At 44.0% G+C, this 20,621-nt stretch overlaps 1 protein-coding gene across 4 annotated transcripts in view; it reads right to left on the bottom strand.

Moving 5' to 3' along the window:
• LOC110978644 (microcephalin-like) overlaps positions 1–20,621 on the bottom strand; it is a 140,207-nt gene that overhangs the window by 44,227 nt on the left and 75,359 nt on the right. For all 4 annotated transcript variants that reach the window (XM_022233792.2, XM_087148356.1, XM_087148357.1 and 1 more), the window contains one exon: positions 8,853–8,974. The gene's annotated coding sequence lies outside the window, so the exon portion shown is untranslated. The remainder of the gene's footprint in view (positions 1–8,852; positions 8,975–20,621) is intronic.

The raw sequence follows: 20,621 nt of genomic DNA, 5'->3' as shown, positions 1-20,621 counted from the left end.
TTTATTTTAGTTGACATGCTTTAATGCCGGTGCAAAGTCTGCCGAGAATATCAAGTTTATCGCTCCGGTCCTACAGAAAGGTTTTCGGGCGTTCTCTGGATGAAAGATTAATTTTACGGCAATCTGAGGGTCAAGTGTACCAAAGCCTTCGATAAGTGTGTACCGGATCTTTCTAAAAAGAGGCTGTTTACTTCACCGAAAAGTGCGGGGGTTCTATCTCGAAAAAAATGTTTAGTTTGCAATGGATAGAAGAACCGGGTTTGGTATTTTCCAGTAAGATTGCCAAAGATAGGCAATTATTATCTTGTTTTTGTTTGCTCACTTTTCAGCTGTTTATCCCACCTAAAAATACGTAACGCACAAGAAATGTTGTTGACTCCGTTTTTCGCATCATTCTTGAATTTGCAATAGGATCTGCGGTGAACTTTGAGCAGGGTTTTTAACCGCCCTCAGTGCTTCATCTGGCAGGAGTCAAGTTTCCGTATAGATTATTGGACATCGCTGTTCTGGAGCCAATGCGAACATCGAATCCCACACCTTTGTGTATCTAAACCGTGCCTCTTTCTATAGGCAACCGTGCAGGAATTCTAAGTTTGAAAATTGTAACGGCCGCCGTCCAATGCTTGACTAAGGTTCGCATAGGCCTGAGCGATTTGCTGGTTTGTTGGTCAGAAACTCAAGGAGCATTTAAAAAAAACCCAGGATGACTCATCAAGCTCAACACCCACATCAGTCCCATTTGGTTGTAGACGGTGTCTGGTCATTTGTTAGATAAGCGCGATGGTAGACTGACCGCAGACTTCGCTCAAACAAAGAAAAATAACCGGCCAATGGTCTGGAAAGCGCAGACACAGGCCTATGACAAAGCACACAAGATGACCAGGGAAACCAGCTGTTACAGGTTCATTAGATCATGATTAGATCATCGTAGTTGTGGTTACTCAGATCACTGCAATCAACAGCTGGTCAGTGTTGATGGTTTCTGCCACTCTATCTTCTTCTGATTTTGTAACAGATCTACTTGTCCAAGTATTATGGGGCAATGAGTCAATGTGTCTATTGGGAACACTGAGATACGTGACACGCTACCAAAACCATTAACCATAACGCTGGAGGATGTGTGACAGAAATGATGCGATAGAATGGGCTCCAAGCTGGACCAAGAGAGGGCGAAATCTCCCAAGCAACGGAGGCTCCTTTGGTAGTAACTGCGCATCGCTGGTTCACGAACGACTACGAAACGCGAACGTTGCAGTCAGCATCGCTACCAACAAAATGAACACTCCCGACCAAAATGGCTCTTTTCAACCGATGAGGGGGTGCTCTTGCTCAGGGCGGAAGGGCGGATAGCGTTGTCCAACTGTGATCCGAGTATCCCTTCCTTTTCTACTGTAAAACGTTGAGTGCAAATTTAACATCCCGATTTTAATGATGGGCCAACATCAATCCAGTATAATGTCCTGATACCGAGGGTGTCATTTTAACACCAATTCAATACCACAGGTTTTGCGGTGTTTGCACCGCCCTGATTTGGATGAAAGACGGTATGCGAGTCGTCTGTCCTCAGAGAGGCACAGCGATAATAGTTGACTATTTTGTTGGAAAATAAATACATATCAAACTCTTGACTCATTCCAACTGTTTTATACAGCAGCCGGCTGTGAGTTAACCACAAAGTAACGCTACGATGTGTTAATCTTTCTCTCTCCGTACCAAGACAGCATCTGAGATATAAATTAAATGTTGCGGTGCAGATATGAGCCAAAGCTCCCTCCTTTCTGCTTGCATCGCCACGCCCCTGCGAAGCTACAAAAGCGACGACCAACGCCGGGAGTCTATGCTTTTTTGTGACGATGCTAAAATCCCCGCTCGCTGACCGGTAAATTAAGTCTTGTCATTCGGCTTAAGTCGAGCCAGATGTGGTATCGTTTGGATTTCAAGGGTAGTTACATGGCAAGTTGCCAAAGGAAAGAAAAATTGGTAGGTGATTCAACCGCTGGAGGGGTTCTCGCTTCGCTTTGACATATTTATCCCTAACCTGTAACCCAATTCATCTATCATCAGAATCACTCTTGACCTTTGGATCCTACTTAAAGTGATTTCGTTCTTTCTCTTTCTAAAGCTGGGGCAACTTTTGGAGTCAACAAAATGTCAGCAAGCCAATTCCAGCATGTAATCGAATGAGAACGTTTTTGTGCCTAAATGATTAATTTGCAAGAAATGCGCATGGAGAGATTAAGTTATTTTCGAGGCGACGCACAAAATTTGCCGCGAAATCTCTGCTGCACCTAACGTGGACCACGACTTGCACCGAAGTCTTAAGCCACAGGCTCTGAAACACCTCTACACTTTGTTGCAGAGAATGAGCGGGCACACCCATGCCAACACTGCAACAGGTGATTCAGGACTGACAGTCATCGTACAGATGAAATTATCATTCGGCAAATATGGCAAAAATGGAAAGCCAAAAACCGCAACGGTGATTCACCGTGAAACTTCGCTCCATTCCCTGCCACCTTATTGATTCTGACACGAGGGTTGGTCGCATTGCGCAGCGCATGGATTCGTCGTCACGGCTGCGTAGAGTCGTGACACCTGTTTTCATGGAGGAAAAAAAATCATCAAAAACACTGGTATCGAAAACCTCAACTGTTATATTTAATTCAAAAGCTGACATGGTCACCAGCTTCACCTGCTGACCAGGCACGTGTTTATCGCTCGGTTGGGTTATGCTTTTCGCGACCCCTGGGAAACTGCCAACGAAAAGCTCCCGAACTTTCATGACTCATGCCTAATACACCGAGCCGCGAACTCACTGCTATACAGCGTTACCAGCGGGCCGCAAACGAGGCATTATCACCATCAACAATCGGCCTTTGCAGTCCGGGTAGTGATATTTGTGTTTCCGCTTTTCACGTTGGAGGAAAAAAAAAACATAAGAGTGCGTCCCCGAGGCGTTAACGGAGCTGGAACCGCGCAGCAATAATGCTCAGTCTCACTGACAATGACGTAGCGCATGGTTATAGAAAACTCAACCATTGCAACATTATAGAGTTGGGTCCTTTGCTAGGAGACCAGTATGCACGGGAAAACTACAGGTTTTTGCAGCTGTTCAAGACACGTCAAATTAAGGCTTATTCCCCCATCTTACAGGTTTTTTTTTCAATAGTATTGGTGACTTTACAAAATAAATGATCACTGCAAATGGAGTACTTTGGAGGGCTCCGTTTTGTCCCAATTACTTAGAATATCGCTGGAGATTTCTACTTTTTTGTAAAGGCCCACTAGTCCCCCCCCCCGAGGGTTTGCATGGCTGACACCTTGCGCACCAGTGTTTTTTTTCCACAGGGTATGCACAAAGGAAGCCTCCGCTCCCTGTGGAACAAAAGAACTGCCCTGCAAGATGGCTACCGTGCAAAGCCTCTACAGCGGATAATTAGTGGGCCTGAAAACTGTGGCTTGGTCCGCGCAGGCAATTTGGGACTTTTACTTGCATAAAACCATATACAGTTGACCACGAAGAACGAAGAAGTGATGGTTGATACAAAGCGTAGTTTGAGATATTCAAAGCAAGGAGCATGGCTCGGCTTGATGGGCGAAGACATAAAACTTAAACCTCATAAATTTGGTGAAACTTCAGCGGCTGCATAACTTTGGACTCGCATTACGATTCTCGGCGATTCGGCAGTAATTTATATCAGTGAAAGTTTAGCAAATACTTGGGAGATGAAATCATTTTTGTTAATATGGACGGACCTTCAACAAAAAAGCAGAAACATGAAGATTAATGATGGGTATAAACTGATAATTCCTACTCAGAAAACCCCCCAAAAAATTTCAACACGCATAGCGGATTAAATATGATAAACGCCAACAATATTTAATAGTAAGTGGGATTGGCTATAAAGCACTTGATACATAAAGCTTTAAGCTTTAAATCTGCATATTTCAATTCTCCGGACAACCGTAGAGGAAAGAACCTTCAGCTAAAATGTTCGGTCAACCATGGCTTGGGCTAACTTTGCAAAAAACTTTTCCCTCCAACTACAAGGCTTTGCACTAAGCGCAAGAGCCCCTGCTTCAACATGAAAGGTACAATTCGCATGGAGTAGTACATTTTAAAACACCTCGCCTCCAGATTCTGCATCTTGATTGGCTGAAAAACAGTCACATGATATTCGCCATTTTGCCTATCGTACCTATTACACGGCCGAACGGGTTCAAACATTTCGTGAAGAGGTAGTTTCAAAAAAGTGCTGGTAAATTGTCAACAAATTACTTATTCAAATCCATCAGTTGTCGCTTAAATGAAGAGGCAGCTGTGTATTCAATGACCCCGTCCTTCATCGGCCCACCCGGCACACTTCGTTAACTACCGATTCCAAATTTCCAGTGGCACCCATGCAAAAGAAATTAAACTCCCACCGCCAATCCACTGGTCCCACCTCCTGTCTAGTCCTGTGTGCAACGTTCGACCTGAAGCCGACTGTTTCTTTTGTACAAGTCATGAATAGATTTCCATTCCCTGATTTTTTTTTACAAAATCCCTGCTCCAAGGTAGACGGCTGTTCAATATTCATTAAGGACTCCTAAAACATTCGCCGAAACCTTGATTAATGGAGAAAGGACTTCATATTAATTTGTACTGCCTTTTAATTATCAATATACCAATATGTTTATTAATCGTGATGCAGCTGTGCCGAAGTTGTTACAACTAGGCGCATGCGTTTGAAAGAGCATGGCGTGCGTTTTGGTGAGTGTACGTGCGTATGCGAGACAAGGCAGACAAAATATGCAAAATATTTCATGGAAAGACAGCAATTATGTTTAATTACCCACCAGACGGTAATGCAATTAGGATTACGAAAAAACACTCACAAAGAAACTGCTTCACTCGTAAAATAAGCAAATCAGCCCTGTTCCATAGCACAATGCAATGATGCTCTAAATAGGCCTATATCTGTCATGTTCTTTTCAGAAAACTGCAATACGCACGAGAGGCAGAAATGAGTAGTTTTTTCCCACAGTGACGCGTTCTTCAAAGTTGGATAAAAGGACAAATGTTTCATCGGTACCGTAGGTCAGCTTACGTTTATGAAACCTACCCGCCAAATAAACAATGATGGATGAATATAAATTTTTAAAAATCGGGTATGGCGTAGCTAGGATTTTACTGTTGGGGGCACAGGGGGGCACCATTATCTTATGGGGGGTACCAGCTTTCAGCGGTGTGTTTTTTGGGGGCAAGTGTTTGTTAGCCTTGTTCAATATCCATTCCTCCGTTTTTTTCAATGGGTGGCAGGGGGGGGCACTGGAAATTTAGGGGTTACGCCTCTGCGGGTTGTTGATGCAGAAATTAGAATCAGACAATTCTAAAATGAGCGACGGGTGAACGCTGCTGTCTAATGATCAATTTCTGTGAAACTCAGTATGTCTATAGGCATTATTCTCACCGAGTTCGTCTGAAGGAATCAAATGTTGGCCTAATCTTACAAAGGTTTCTGTCATTCATATTGGATGATCATTTGAACACTTTTCATATTACGTATATAGTTATTGGAAACCACGCAGTGATCTTTTTTCGAGATCTATGTTCAAATATATTAGGACTTTTGTGTGACCGCTGTTTTTCCGACTTTTCAAAAAAAAATGGCGTCAAAACGTGCGTGGAAGCTTGGTTCAAGAACATTGGAACTCACTGAATGAGCTCAAACGACAGAAGTGAAAAGTCCGCCTAGCGTTAATAGTCGAAGGACTTGACAAATATAAATCTGGCTACCGTGCAGAGCGACCGTACCCCGAAGCTCCAAATTCATCCGAGACTTTAGTCAAAACTTGTTTTTAAGTTCACGTCTGACGGAATAGTAGCCAGAGACATTTTCTTCGAAGGTTTCGCGTGTTGCTGATTCACACGGCCGTCTGCGCGCGCGTCAGGAAATATTTAATATTTCAGGTACTTCCCACAATAATTCTTTTTGATCGATGACGATTGGACATGTCTGAAGCTCGATCGTTCAACCCAATTTTGTCTGACGCAGTCCATGCCTTTGCCTTACAAGGGGCGTGGCCACAGTTTGGTCGCGGTTATTTCCTCTGACATTCGTGACGTCTATAGGCCTTTTCTTCCCATTGAGAAGATCAAGAGCAATCGCAACTCAGCCTAACCTTGTTGGTTACAAAGTTTGCTGACAATTACATGTATAATGAAAGCTTGAGTGATTGGCAGAATAACGAATAGGAGCAGAGCGCATGTTGGGATGTGATTGAGTCTAAAGCTGACCCAAAATGTGGAGAAATAATCAGTCAACTCTGGGCGACAATAATTGCAGTTAATTTAGATTGAAGTTGAAAGCTCTGAGAATGCATCCAATTAGTGGTTTTGAATATGTAACCTCATTATCCAGCCTCCAGCAAAACGTCTAAAAATAAATGTTGCGTCACCATTAAGTAAATACACTGGTGTTAGGTTCTTACCATTAGCCAAGCTTTTGCAGTATATTTTCAAAGAAAATGGCCTTGTATAATTATTAATGTCTGATTTATTCTGCTGGGTGCTGTTCGGTGACTTAAGTTTCAAGTCATAAAATACGTGAAAACAAACGCTGAAGCGATACTGTTTACTGTGTTGCGGAAGTCGGCACCTCTCAAAGGGGACTTTGGGAAACCGACTGCCGCAATTATCGGCGCCAAAACAAACACAGCTTACTGAATCGATGCATAGTTGTCCAGATGCGCCAACCAATCTCCAGGGGAGGCTGGTCTGGAAGCAAGCGCAATGAAATGCCTTTCAGTGACTAACTCAAATAATAGTGTTGCATTTTTCTCTCTTGAGAGCCCTTCAGTTCAGTTTTCAATTTCCGGAATCGATCTGCATTCCGGTTGAGCACCATCCCAATAAAAACCTATAGGACTTCACAAATATGACTCCCCAGTATCTCTGGTCCTGGTGCTTTTGGAAACCACCAAACCGTTTCGAGTCTACTTTGACAAATTCCGGGGAAATCAAGATTCAGACATCTAAATTCCAAACGTCGTAGAACACAAAAAAACCCGGCAAGATTTTCCTGGTGTCCCAATGATAGTTTTCAATACATGTACACGTAGATTATTACACTGTCACCTATTCAAGACAGATCATCAGACTGACGAGACATCCTATTATCCATTGGCAAATAACAAGTTAAATTGTGCCATTCGATCTTCCCAGAATAGTTCTCGTTTACTGCGTTAAACACAGACTATATACAAAGCAGATTTGTCAAAAGTTTCGGCTTAAAATGTTGATTATGATGTTTTGAAATCGTTTCAACGAAAAACACTTAAATGGGAGGGAAAAAAGTCGCTCCGAGTTGCTCTGGGTGGTACCCCTTCTCTCTGTGACCTGACCCTCTAAAATGTGACCCCCTGGTCCCCCTACCCCTCTAATCACCGCCACTGGTAATTGCAGGTAGCACATTGAACAAGGAACATCCGCTGTGTACGGGGGCCCACTCCGTCGTTGATTATCAGGTGCGAATTGGCCAGGGCAGGGCGCGCGGAAGAATGCCCCCGGGCAAAGGGGCGTTGCACTCGGCAGATCACCCGGCCTATAATCAGTGTTTCTCGTATTTTCATTTTCACAGAGCACAACAAAACGCCAACACCGAGTTCCCATGTCAATCTTGGGCCATGGCTCAAAGACAGTTTGACGAAAGCTAGGTTTCCGGGTCATGATGGATTGATTCCTGCCATTTGTTTTGTTTTTTAATCGATGCAAAATTTGGAATGCGACGCATTACAGGGAATCGATTAGACAATTCAAATAGTTTCATTGTCTGACAAACTTCGGAGGTTGTCGCCGAATACTGTTGATGAAAGCGACACTGGGCTTCCCGGACCACTGTGACCATGAGCCGTTCTAGAAATGGCTTGATGACCGCTTGAATTTGAATCAATGATTTCATTCCATGCCAGAATCGATTCAACTAGATCCAACATGTAAGGAATCGATTAGGTAATCAAAACTATCTACGTTATCAATTCAGATGTTTGTTACGATGACACAAGCTCGCGATGCTTTACAAGTAGCTAACAAAAGAGTGCTCAAAACCAAGGCCCGCTTTCTTCAAAAGAATGGTTCAAAGTAACGCTCAGAATAAAATTGTTTCATTATTCCAACGATGTCTTCTGAGGAATGATTCACCATCGCTCTCCCCACAAAGCATTCTTAGAAGAGCTTCAGCTATAACGTGACGATGCAAAATTTCAACCCATCAACGGCTGAAATATCACTACAAACATACAAGGGTTAATATTCTAACTCAATCGACCAGTGACCGCTGACGTTAAAGTGACGTGGAGGATTTTTTGGCCGGGTAAACATGCAGTGCCGTGAAACCGCGCCATGGCTGTCAGTGATTATGGTCTTTGAACATGAAAGACGGACACACGTGCATGTAGGCCTATGCCACAAGGAAACGAGCAGTGTCATCACATTGTCAGAGGATGGTCGTTAAGTGCTCTTTAACGAGGCAAAAGACTAAAAAACAATTGCTCATCGGAAGCCCGTCTCTCAGGAGATGCTCCGCTAATGACGGTGTTTGCATCTTCAGTGTCAGGTGTTGACGCCCGCTATCTTCGTCGCAGCGCGGAGAAATCCCTCCAAGGTTTACCTGTCTCTCCACAAACAGGAGATTAAGTCCGGGCGGTTGGCGGTCATTGAGCGTCTAGACCGGAGCCATTACTGTGTTTTCTCAAGTTCACCTGCCCCCTTTTGCCCCGAAACTGGCCAAACCGGTACCGGTCACTAGACGGCTCGATGACCGTCTCCAGCAAAGTCTCGGCACACCCATATTATTAATGCGACCACTCACCTGTGATTAGCCGCTTGTGTGTAACCTGACGGGCCAATTATCTCCAGACAAAACAGGCATGACGTCATCGGGAGTTTGATTGGTGGGCCTGCGCGGTTCCCCCATACACCTGTCGCTGGTGCCTGTGATTTATAGCACGCAACAGGTTGTTTATGCAGTGAGCAGTTCAAAAGAGCGTTTCCAGTCAGCAGTCTCCGATTCTAACATGTTCTTTAGCTTAGCTTAGGTAAAAGAAAGTCTGCTTTCCACAGCTCTTTGCTTTGTCAGTGTGACCTCATGAGGTTCTGCTAGGGATCTTTTCTTAAAATTAAGCTCACACTTCAAGACGACCAAATGGTTTTTAGCATAATTATAGTGACCATGTTTCTGTCAATAGAAAGTTTGCAGGGCTGCCATCTTGCAGGCCGGTGCTTTTGTTCCACAGAGTGTGCACAAAGGAAACCTCCCTGTAGAACAAAAGAACTGCCCCGTAAGATGGCTGCTATGCGAAGCCTGTATTCCTCGTTTACTGACTTTTAATTACAACCACTTTTGTTAAATTGTATCTTGCCCAAATAAAGCTATCTCAGCACAATTCGGAAGCTTTCCTGATCTTCTAATATCCGATGCAAAAGACGGCCTTTTTTCAAACATTCCCGACATTTAAGCCGAATTGCCCAAAATAGCAGTTCTGGAGGAAATCGGGAAATAGTTCCTTGCTACCTCGGTCTCAAGCTGACAGAGGACATGCTGAAAATTGTCAGGGTGACCCGGGGAACAACTTGCAGTTCTTGGATTATTCTTGTTGTATTCGCATCTAATTCTGGATATTCGTTAAAGTTCTGTTCTTCTTGGTGTTAAACAGCCAAGAATCGTGCCAAATCATCAGAAACGTGTCAAGAGTTGTACCAATATTATCAGACTAACTTATGAACACAGTTAGATATAGAAGTCGGCATAATTCGGGGTCATTCTGGAGTTATTCGTATATTTTTCTTGACATAAATCGCTATACAATTCCTTTTTACATGAAAAGGCTATCATCCAGCTTCCAATTCAGACCGAGTTATTGATTGTTCTTGTTTTATTCCAAAGTTATTCTTACAAGCAGCAAATCGGTGCTAACTTAATTTTACTCGGGATGTATCGGGGTATAGCAATATGTGTATGTGTGAATCCGCCTTTACGTCGAAGATGTGTGGTGTACATCCCCTAACGAAGGCAGGTCACATTTGATTACAGTCACAGTAATATACAAACTTTTTGTTCGGATGTCAGTTATGTCATGACCATAGGAATACAGGGTTTTCATGGCTGCCATCTTGCATGCCAGTGCTTTTGTCCCGCGGGGTATGCACAAAGGAAGCTCCCCGTGGAACAAAAGAACTGCCACGCAACATGGCTACCACGCAAAGCCTCTATCCAGCTGCTGATTGGCCCAGCTTCATAATTTGCACACAGCAGAAATTACAGATGTTACATTTGCCAACCTTGGAATCGACATGACACCAGTGGCATAATATGCATAATGAGCTCTATACAGGCATGAAGGTTGTCGCATAAATATCTTAGTTTTACACTCTGCACCACAATCGTGGCTGACCTACAACATAATCGAGACAGCGCGCGACAAACTCGTATATTCCCGCCCGGCTCAGACTGCGTCATATTATTGCTTCGCAAATGACCCCTTTTTACCACCAACATCCCCACCGGATTTGGTCCTAATCCTTTGTAATTGGAGGGTATGCATGCATGATTTGATGCATCATTTGAGCTAAGCGTTTTGTCATCGCAGTCGTTAATAATTCACATTAGGGCCGGCAACAGACACTTTCAGCTCTGCACAGCCAATGCCAAAAGTTGACATTTCACTGGCCTCTGAGCTGGAAAGCTTGACATTTCGAGATAACAGTTGTTTGGTAGAAGCGAAATATATTTGTTTTAACAGAAAAGGGGGGAAAATGTCAACACTTTGAACCAAACTCAACGGCCCATATGCACGCTGGACACGGAAATTTATGCTTGTTGATATCACTGAAATAAATGCATGAAGCGGATTGTGACTTTATTCCGTCAGGGTTGCAGAAAAATTAAGAGATTTTGGCACGACGAATTTGGGATGACGACACAGATGGATCACCATCGTCGGTGTTAATTTAAAACCCTGCGTGTTATCAGAGGCTACACCAGACTAGGTGCAATCCTCTGATAACACCAGGGTGTTAAATTAACTTAACACCAAGTTAATATCACAGTTTGTTCAGTGCATCTTTGTTTTCCAAAACCCACAGTGTTACGTTTACACCGTGCAGTATCAACCTCAAACCAGTCGACAAACATCAACATGTATTCAGAGCATGTCAATTAACACCACAGTTTTGAGGACAGTTATGGGGCTACACCAAATCCACCTTCATGTTCATAATATCTGGGCTAATGTACATGTATCTAGAACTATTGATCTTTCAAAAATAACTGTTCTTAGAACCTGGGAACTCTTGTTTATTTAGAATTCATTCCGAACAGTGAACCGGATTCGCAAGTGTGTTAAACGGGTGTACTTAACCTCCAAAATGGGTCAACACTCTCTCGAGTTTGTGCATTATTGAACTTGTTCTGAAATGATGAAAGCACCAGGGAAATGCGACCGTGCGATAAATGAAAAAAATATATATCTCGCTGCGTACATTTCACTGGCTCGACTCCAAAACTGGATCCTGCAAAACCAATTAAAAATTCCAGGTAAAAGCATCTCCAACTGGTTTTATTATCGAAACAAAATCAAAAGAGTCAATGCTTTATATAGTTTGCAACTTTTTAACACCTGGGAGGTGAATCCGTCTGCAGGGTGTCACGCGATTTTTCAAGAAAAGAATTTAACCAATTGTGTACCTTTGACACTTTGCAAAAGTGTCATAAATTGCCTAGCGAGAGCGAGGCTCACCCTATACACGCATCTCCGCATTGGCGACGTACACGATTTGCAGGGCCGCACGGTGAGTGACACAACTGGCTCGTTTTTTTACGAATTGAAAACGTGAACACTTCGGAACATTGCAATCACAGAGTTTATATCTCCCCAAAACACCTCCCCATGGGGCGAGGCCTGAACCGTCATTCATCTTGTCCCTTTCAATCCTGAGATCGAACTGACCCACGAAGTAAATAACCAACAAATTGTCCTTGCTGCATTCTGGCCGACGGAAACACTTCTTGCTCTCTTTCAGGACTCTTAAACCAATGATGCGTTTGCCCCGAAGCTTCAAAGTGTCTACCCCACTTCTTCAATTATGTCCCCGCCCCCTCTTAGTCTAGGCGCGTGTTTATCAGTACAGGTGTGACGAATCTTCCCCTGGTCAGTTCCTGCAGGCGTAAGCCCCCCGTGCAGCTAGGGCCACGCTTCACACCTCGTGACTCCTGAAGGCCGACAGCACAAGTGTTGACAACTCTCAATTTCCCCTCGAACCGATACTGGTCAATCACGAGGTGCCCTCCATCAAGCGCTCTCGCATTTTTCCAGGAACTGTTGCCAGGCCACGCTGACTGCATTGTATAAACAGCTCGCATTTGGCTTCTCCGTTTAAGCCCCAATTCATACCCATGGTACTGCCAAATGCGTGACCATCAGCCCACTCATAGCCTCAGCCAATATCACAGAGGAGCTGGAATGGAAAGAATCTGAAGCCGATTGAAATCGTAGAATTTTTCTGTTGGACATCAACAATCTTTGAACAACCTTTACACCAGCTTGACAAGGCCGCGAATGACGACACTCAATTGGCAAAAATGGCTTGGCATTTTGCCAAACATTCGTCCAAATATCCATTTTAGCCTAAACTCCTGACAAATTGTCCCAAACGGTGGTGAAATTATAATTTACCGTATCTCAGAAACTGTGTGGTCCCACCACACGAAGTGCCAGATTGAAACAACCACTTCCATACAAACACCGTGTTTCACAAGAGCCATGAAGACTGTTCAGCAATATCATAACCTTGGCAACACTTCGCAAAACCCATCTGGACGCCCCACACCACATGTTCAAATCCTAAACATTATTAACGTTCAAGTGGTAAATACTATCCATCAATACTCAGGACATGTTTATAGTGTATTCACACATGTTCCCAAACTAGAAAGTGTCAAGTGTTCCACCCGAAAACAGTTCTTGTGGTGAACTTTTAACAGGTGTGCTGCTGTAATACTGTAGTTTGCGCGGCTCTCTCGTTCTACGCAGTTCGATGAATTTGCGCCCCTGGATCCCTCGCGTGCTTGGCTGGTGATCTGGGCAGCTATCGGTCGGGTCACTGACACCAGACTCGTGGTTGAAACATGATGGTGACCATTGCCAGGCCTGGCTGTGTATGCATGTACGCTACTACTCCGCTGTGGGGGGAGGGGCGGCAGAAGGCTCCGAAATTGTCAAGAGTTAGATTTCTGCACAGGAACTCTTCTGCAAAATACCGACAGAAGAGAGAGAAACTTTTGAATTCAACCGTGGAACGACAGCTTGGGCTCGGAGATGTCGTGAGGCATTTTCGGCACGTTCACTCAAAGACGGAACTTGTCGATTAAAAATGAAGCTTGCAATGGAGTGATCGATGTCATCTCATTCAAATTCCTTCACCTGAGATATTTTTGACGGAGGAAGAGGAAAGTGGGGTATTACTGAGCCATTCTTGAAGGACAGAATTCATCGATGGGTGTAGCCCCGAAACGCTGTTCCTCTTGCTCGTTGTCAACATGGTGTTATGAAATTAGCGCACCCACCCTAAACGCAATGAGTCAGACGGAAATCCTTAGGCTTTGGGCCCGATAATCGGTCAGCTAATGAGCTCAACGAGGGTGGAAAATGTGTCGGATCCTGCGCCCAATTGGTGCACTCGATTATCTTACAGTTCCGGCATCAAGAGAAGCAGAGACCAGCCGGTGAAATCAGTTGAAAGAACAGCAATATTGAGCAAGGCGACTTGATAGAATAGCCTGTCTGAGGTTGTAAACACCTGTTTGGCATAATGAAGTCAGATTTTATTTTCAAACAACGGCTCATCAACAGTAAAGTGAAGTCCTTTCCCCGTCAGCCTTCGAAGTTGGAAACAAAACAAGAAAAACTAACTGAATGAAAACTTGGAAAACTAGATGGAAAAATTTGTCGACGTGTGATAAGGTGGGGGTGAATCATGAGGTGGCTTCGAGCTGGGGAGACTCTGGATCGATTTCCACCGATATCGATAATGCCTCCTCTGGGAAATCGATCATAGCGTCCAGCTGAGAGCGTATTCCCCCATAGGTGTAATTGTGCGTGAGAAATGTAATTAACCATGTGGATTTGATATCCAACCGTTATGCATGGAAGCCAGAAACAAATTATCAAATATGTATCGTGAAGCTTTTTATGAATCCGGTCACTGACCTACCATGTTTTTGGGGTCAATGACCTCATAGTCACAGTTATCATCGTAACGCCATGCACGCCAAAATTTCTTATCGTCTGCAATGCAACTTCCCCAACCAGTTATTTTCTTTGAAATGAATTTCCATTGGCACTTCCAGTCCAAGGACAGCAAAATTGTGTCGTCCTACCCTCAGTAAATAAAAGTCCATTTCCCCGTTGAGAAAACTGCCAAGTCCGAACTCGCTAGCAATCGTGAAGCGGACAGCATGCTCACGTCCCGTACGCTGTTTCTACCGCCAGATAATACACGGCCGGACACGTAATGTACATCTAACTTTACAAATAGCGAAGTGTGGAAGGGCACTTTTGGACAACACTAAAGTAACATGTCAGTCAACAAAGCCTGCCTCTCTAATATTTGGTTGATAAGTTATATTGCTGAAAATTTTAACGAAGACGCGCTCTAGTATTCTGAAAATCCCTTGGGGTGCACAGCATGGGCCAATAGTTCAAGGAATGGACACACAACTTTTTTGTGGTAATCTCGATACAAGGTGCCTCTCAGATAAGGTCGTACCCGAATCACTTGGCTGCGGCTAGAAATTACACACGAGTCTATTGACCCAACTCGAGTCTGTATTTGCCATACGGTGCTACTTCCATACCACACGGTGTTAATCCAGCACTCCAAGATGTTGCTTCAAATTCACACGGTGCTGATGCACAGCGTTAATTTAACACTTTACGATGTCAATTCAACACCTCATAATTCCTAACTGAAAAGAATACGTTGCATGTGATTCAACTCCACACAGTGTTAATAAAACACCGCGCATTGTCACGTTGATACCTCAAAGTGTCGCTTCGGTGCCTCACGTTAGTAAATCACCGTAGTGATTCAACAGTGCATTGATTTTGTTTGCTGATTTGGTTTTTATTCCTTTTTCTTGAACGCAAACAGGTGACAGTGTGCTGCACTTTAACGGGTGAGGTATCTACCAGCAGCTTTCGAATGTCATCCACTCCCGTAAATTTTTTGAAGCATACACTTAAATGAACATTAAACGTGCCGCTAACAAGCGAAACCAAGGACAAATGTGTTCATCCTGCTCTTCATTTCGACGACTAGAGATTACGTGACCGTGTCATTTACCGAGTGAGAATTTGACTCTACGGCATTAAAACAATACATCTACAGAGATAATCCAATGTCGCATTAAGATGCTGAACTTGAACTACTAAGGGGATTTAAGTCTCAAGAGGGCTCTTTTTTCCATTAAATTTACGGAGACGAAATTCATGACTATTGACAAAAACTGTCCGCCAACATCTACCTTAACTTGTCCCTCATTTTTCGTTTGCATTATACCCATAAATCTTATAGGAAGTCAATCGTCAAGGAGATATGAGATTCCTGCGTCCGTATGGTTTTAAATGTCTATTTGTACTTCCGTGCCACCTCCCCCCCAAAAAACCCTACTTCGCAGGCGCAGTTACTTCGACAAGTCTGGATCAACCGTTCCCATAAATTGAGGCTTCTGTCAAGACAACAAATACTGAGTCGGAAACCAGACGTGTTTCACGGGAGATACGCTGATCAGTTGGACAAGCGGCGCGCCGTCCTGTAACTTCAAGTCACTCGTGTGACGGCGTGACTTCGTGTACGTGAACATGTACATGTGTTTGCTTTGCGTGGTTGGCGGCACGTTCTCGCTGGCCTTGTCTGGTTGACAGGCTGTCGTCGTAATCACACTCAATCATGTAATGGAGGGTACCTGTGACTTCATCTCTACCTGCACAATTATCGCCTGCGATGCATGTGCATGTACCCAGAGCGTTCGTCAGATGCGCGAGGATGTCGTAAACAGAGGGTTCCTTCCTGAAGCCGTAAACTAAACATGCATGTGCTTCTCGAGGTCATGCGTACGAAGCAGGTCAGGGAAAAAATTATTTTCTTGTATTCAGTTTTCGTTTCCGGTTTTAGTAAAACAAAAAACAAAGGGTGTCATTTTCCGAAGAAAGTACAAAAGACGATTGTTTCCAAAGACGAAAACACAAGATAAAAGCATTCCAGTAGTCAAAAATAGTCACCGTTTTCACGGAGAGGCGAATTCCTCACTGGAGAGTAAAACCCAAGTTTCGAGAAAATCGCATTTGAAGTTGGTCTCTTTTTCAAACCGCTAAAATTCATGCGACTTTTGTCTGCTTGTGAAAACTTGTGGTATTCTTGCTGTAGCGCGTGCCAAATGCAAATTTTTACATTTGTTTACATTACCGGCATCAAATTCGCCTCTTCGTGAAACTTGCCCCAGGTAGATCTTCGTGATTTGGCTGATTTAAGCAGATTTGGTAAGAAAAATAAATGATCACACCAAGTTGTATGCATCGCAGAGCCTGTTTAATTTTGCCAATTGAAAAAAAAATCATGATTTGGGGCCATCCATTATCCATTAAGTATCCATTATGTCTTCGTGGAAACGGTGACGAAATGTGTGCGTTTGCATTGCTTACCACAGAGGACAGAAACGAAAATGGAACAAAGACTTATCCTTGGCGGCGATATAGTTCGGGCCAATGCGGGTGTTTCACAATAGTGCGCCTCCAAGAGTTTGCAACGCGTGGGCCAATCACAGTGCACGAAATCTGTCGACCTAATGCGCGTTTAGAAGTGGTCGACAAATTTCGTGTGTTGTGATTGGCCAATGCGTTTCAAACTCTTGGAGGCGCACTATTGCGAGTCGCCCGTATTATTGCTCAAAAGTATCAGTCGTGTGCTTTATTCTAAGGACGAATGTCCTCCTGGAGGAACAGTGCACACAATACCATGTCCTCTGAGCAACGCAAGACATACCATGTGATGTCTTGAGAACAAAAAATGTCCACAATGACCTGTTGAAGGGTTCGAAGACGTTCCAAACGTCTGTGGACATGGAGAGGTCCTCACAATGTTTCCTTCTTTCCGAAGGCTAAAAGGCATTTTGTTTGGAAAACCATTCAAAGAATCCAGTTGAAAGGAGTATTCGCAGTGGGAGAATAAATGAGTGTTTGCCTCCCAAATTTTCTTAACTACAGGAAAGTAAAGCGGTAACACAGAGAGGGATAGCGACCCCCAATCCCGGGCAGGACCGCTTCACTAACCATACCGACTTCCCATATAAGTTGCTCCCCGCGACCATCTTGCGGCTTGATTAAAAAGAAGTGAAATTTGAAAAGGGCATTCTGGAAAATGTCGCCCTTCCTTTCACCACCTCAGAACAATTAGTCGGGGAGGCTAGTATTTCTTTAAAAATGTATGATCATTCCTTGTTATCTATCTCTAATGCATATTGAAAGCCACGCGCTCTTTCAATCTCATCTTTAATGATGTGAACGTGTTCCCGACCGAATGTTCACCTTCACTCACGTCTACAAATTTGCATAAGCCAATAAACCGGCGCTTAATAACAAGAGTAAGGCCACCTTCATCGATAAATTTGGAGAGATCTGAGCAAAGAGACAAGCATTTGTGTACCTTGGGCTGTTGTTACGAGCCACTGGGCTTGTAATGACAATGTGCTCATGTCTTTAAGGCCTGATGTGCTGTTAATGGTGTCTGGGGACCTGACGGATATAGGAGGATATAGCTCTTGAAAGGGGGTAGGAACCTCACTTTACTTGATGCATGATTCTCGAACTCACGTTAGAACTCCAAATATATCTTCAATGTTTTTTTCTGATCGAATGACAGAAATGAGAATGTAGATCGATGCAATTAGTATGGCAGCGACGGACGGCCGCAAAAAAAACATGTGAAATGTACATGTACATGCTGAATCACTCCCTTCAGTGGCTTATTCGGCCCTCTCAAACACTACAGTTCTCTCACTGTTACACGTTTGGATATCTTCAGAGAATTTCGTGGTGTGGCTTCATGGCTGCAATTACTTTCTGCAGAAAATCTTGGCCCAATGCAGCCGAAAATTCTGCGGGGACAGTAAGACTGTCTCCCTCACGGATTACGAAAGGAGGTTTGCTTGCGCGCATGCCGACGCGTCATAACTACGGATTCTGCGCCAAACGGGTTAGCACAAAACACAGCTCTGAACCACAGATCGGCCCTTCAAAGCGTAGGGTGTAATGGCTACCAGGCTGGTTTCAATTTTGGTCATGGGAAAGACCTGAACACCAGCTGTTTCTTTCTGCATCACAGTCATGTGTTTCTCTGGCAGTGATAGGAAAAACTATGGCCGGTCGTCACTTCAAATGCAAAAGAATAACCCACTCAGCCCTTACAAAATCTCACACAGGTGGGAAAACACTGGAAAAGTAAAGTCTTTCAAAATTAATGGGACAAATGTATGTTAAGAGGCATCAACTAAAGGTTGTATGTTTCTGTAAACTCTGGCGACCCATGCGAAAAACAGAGCAGTCTTTGCAACTATTTTTGTCAAACCGTGAGGTAACACAACAGAGCAGGGGGCCAAAATAAGTTATAATGCCCCGGAGAACGATGCCTTGTGTCCATTTTGACAAGGGGAGTGTTTTCAACTAAGCAGGATTGGCCATGACTGAAAAGCTCTTTTGTGAGATACCCGCATGAAACAAAGTCAACTTGCGTGTTTACACACACTCTTGTTTTTGACAGGAATTAGCGCATGTCCAGTTGCCATTTGACCCAACAACGCGGAAATACAAGAAAATGACAGAAAAACAGCGAGTCATAAAATGCACCATCGTGATTGATATGTTCTCAATTAGGTTTTGCTTTCCTCCTTGTCCAAATGAAAACGCCTGTTTAGATTCGCTTGTCGTATTTGATTTATTCATGGTCTTCGGGTCTGGGGAGTTTTGCAGGATTATGATGCAATATTTACCACTGTCAGTGCAGAGTCCAGAAATGTGCACGAGCTCCATGGACACATGTGTTTGAACTTGTTTCTCTGTATTGAGCACTGGGGTTGATCAAGATTACGATCTATTTATTGTTAGGTCTTAAAAGGGGAATCACTAAATCATTAGGGGCATTATTCTTCTGACAAGATGGTAGCTCGGCAAATATTCCTGTGCCACGTTGCACAGCTATGCTGGCCGTATTCTGTACACAGAAAAGTCGAGTTTTATTCCCCTTTACGCTATCGTCACCTCAGAACCAAACCGAGGCTGCACGTGCAAGACGAAGGCTCATCCAAAGCCTCGGGGCGTCCACCTCTCTCCGCTTCTCACGGTTGCGAATCCAACTCGTCCGCTCCATAGGAAAGTAATAGGGCGATGATTTACTCTTGGAAACTCAAACGGAACAGTACCGATCCTCGAAGCCAAAGATGGCAGTTTTTCGCTGTTGTAAAGGCTTTAAGAGGTTTCAGAGACAAGGCGAAGCTGGGACGAAGTTCTAGCTAAAGAAAAATTGTCATACAAGCTTCTGTTCAAACAACCTCTTCAAGCAGTCGAGGCGTGCCAGCGTAGCCTCCCGGGCCCTCTCCCCATTCAGGTCGATCGTGCGAAGGGCTTCGTTTCGACCTTATTCCCCACCAAAATAAGTTTAAGAAAAACAGCGCCCTGTTAAGCACAATTTGCTAACTTCAAACTTTTTGCCTGTCTTATATCAAACAAACATACTGAGATTTCAAAGACAGTCGAGTTAGTAAGACAGTAACTCCGGTCTTGACCCAAACTACGGGACTTCAACTCCGTCAAAACAATAGGATCTTCTTATCCACAATGTCAGGCACCCGTCAACAAGTTATTTGAGTCCCACAGCACTCAAAGTCAAACACAAATTGTAAAAAAAACAACAATCTAACTAAAGATCCATGTTTCTTACGAAAATCAACTTCGCCATTAGTCTTGAGTAGACTTTGATCAAGTTGACTTGTTTTGACGTTGCGAAGCTGGACGTGAGAGCTCCTCCAAAACGCACACAAAAGGAACTTTTGTGAAGCCTATTGATTCGCTACGCGTGTGCACGGGCCCCGGGCATGTCCAGGCGCGGGATGGGGCTTGCGCGGGTCTAAGTACACGGCCCCGACTTGTTACGATAAAGTTAACAGAACCAGGATTATGACAAACAAGTTTTCTGCGGTTTCTTGTTTACTACTTCCGTGCAGACCGCAAATCAGTTATATTGATAGCAGTATGGGGAATCGGCTCTGAGTGACAGCGGATCGAGAGGCCTGTGAATTGACAGGTCGGAGTCCGAAGGGGTGGGTGAAAGAACACCGAATCTTATCTCTGTTTTGTTCTGCCACGGTTAAACTGTACAAGGGGCTTCATAGTTGAGCCACGATTGGACAAATCGCATTGGCTCTTTGTCACTACGGAGGCATCATGATTGTTGCATTTACTGATCTAAAAAGAACCCCCTGGACAGCTGGTCGAAGCTGTAAATAAGTGTAACTGTAAGCACAGCGCTGTGT

Source organism: Acanthaster planci, linkage group LG18 (genome assembly GCF_054643075.1).
Source record: "Acanthaster planci isolate LZ-2023a linkage group LG18, COTS_SCS, whole genome shotgun sequence".
Lineage (NCBI taxonomy): Eukaryota > Metazoa > Echinodermata > Asteroidea > Valvatida > Acanthasteridae > Acanthaster > Acanthaster planci.
Note: the sequence above shows the minus strand (reverse complement) of the source record. Positions and strands in the feature narration are given on the sequence as shown.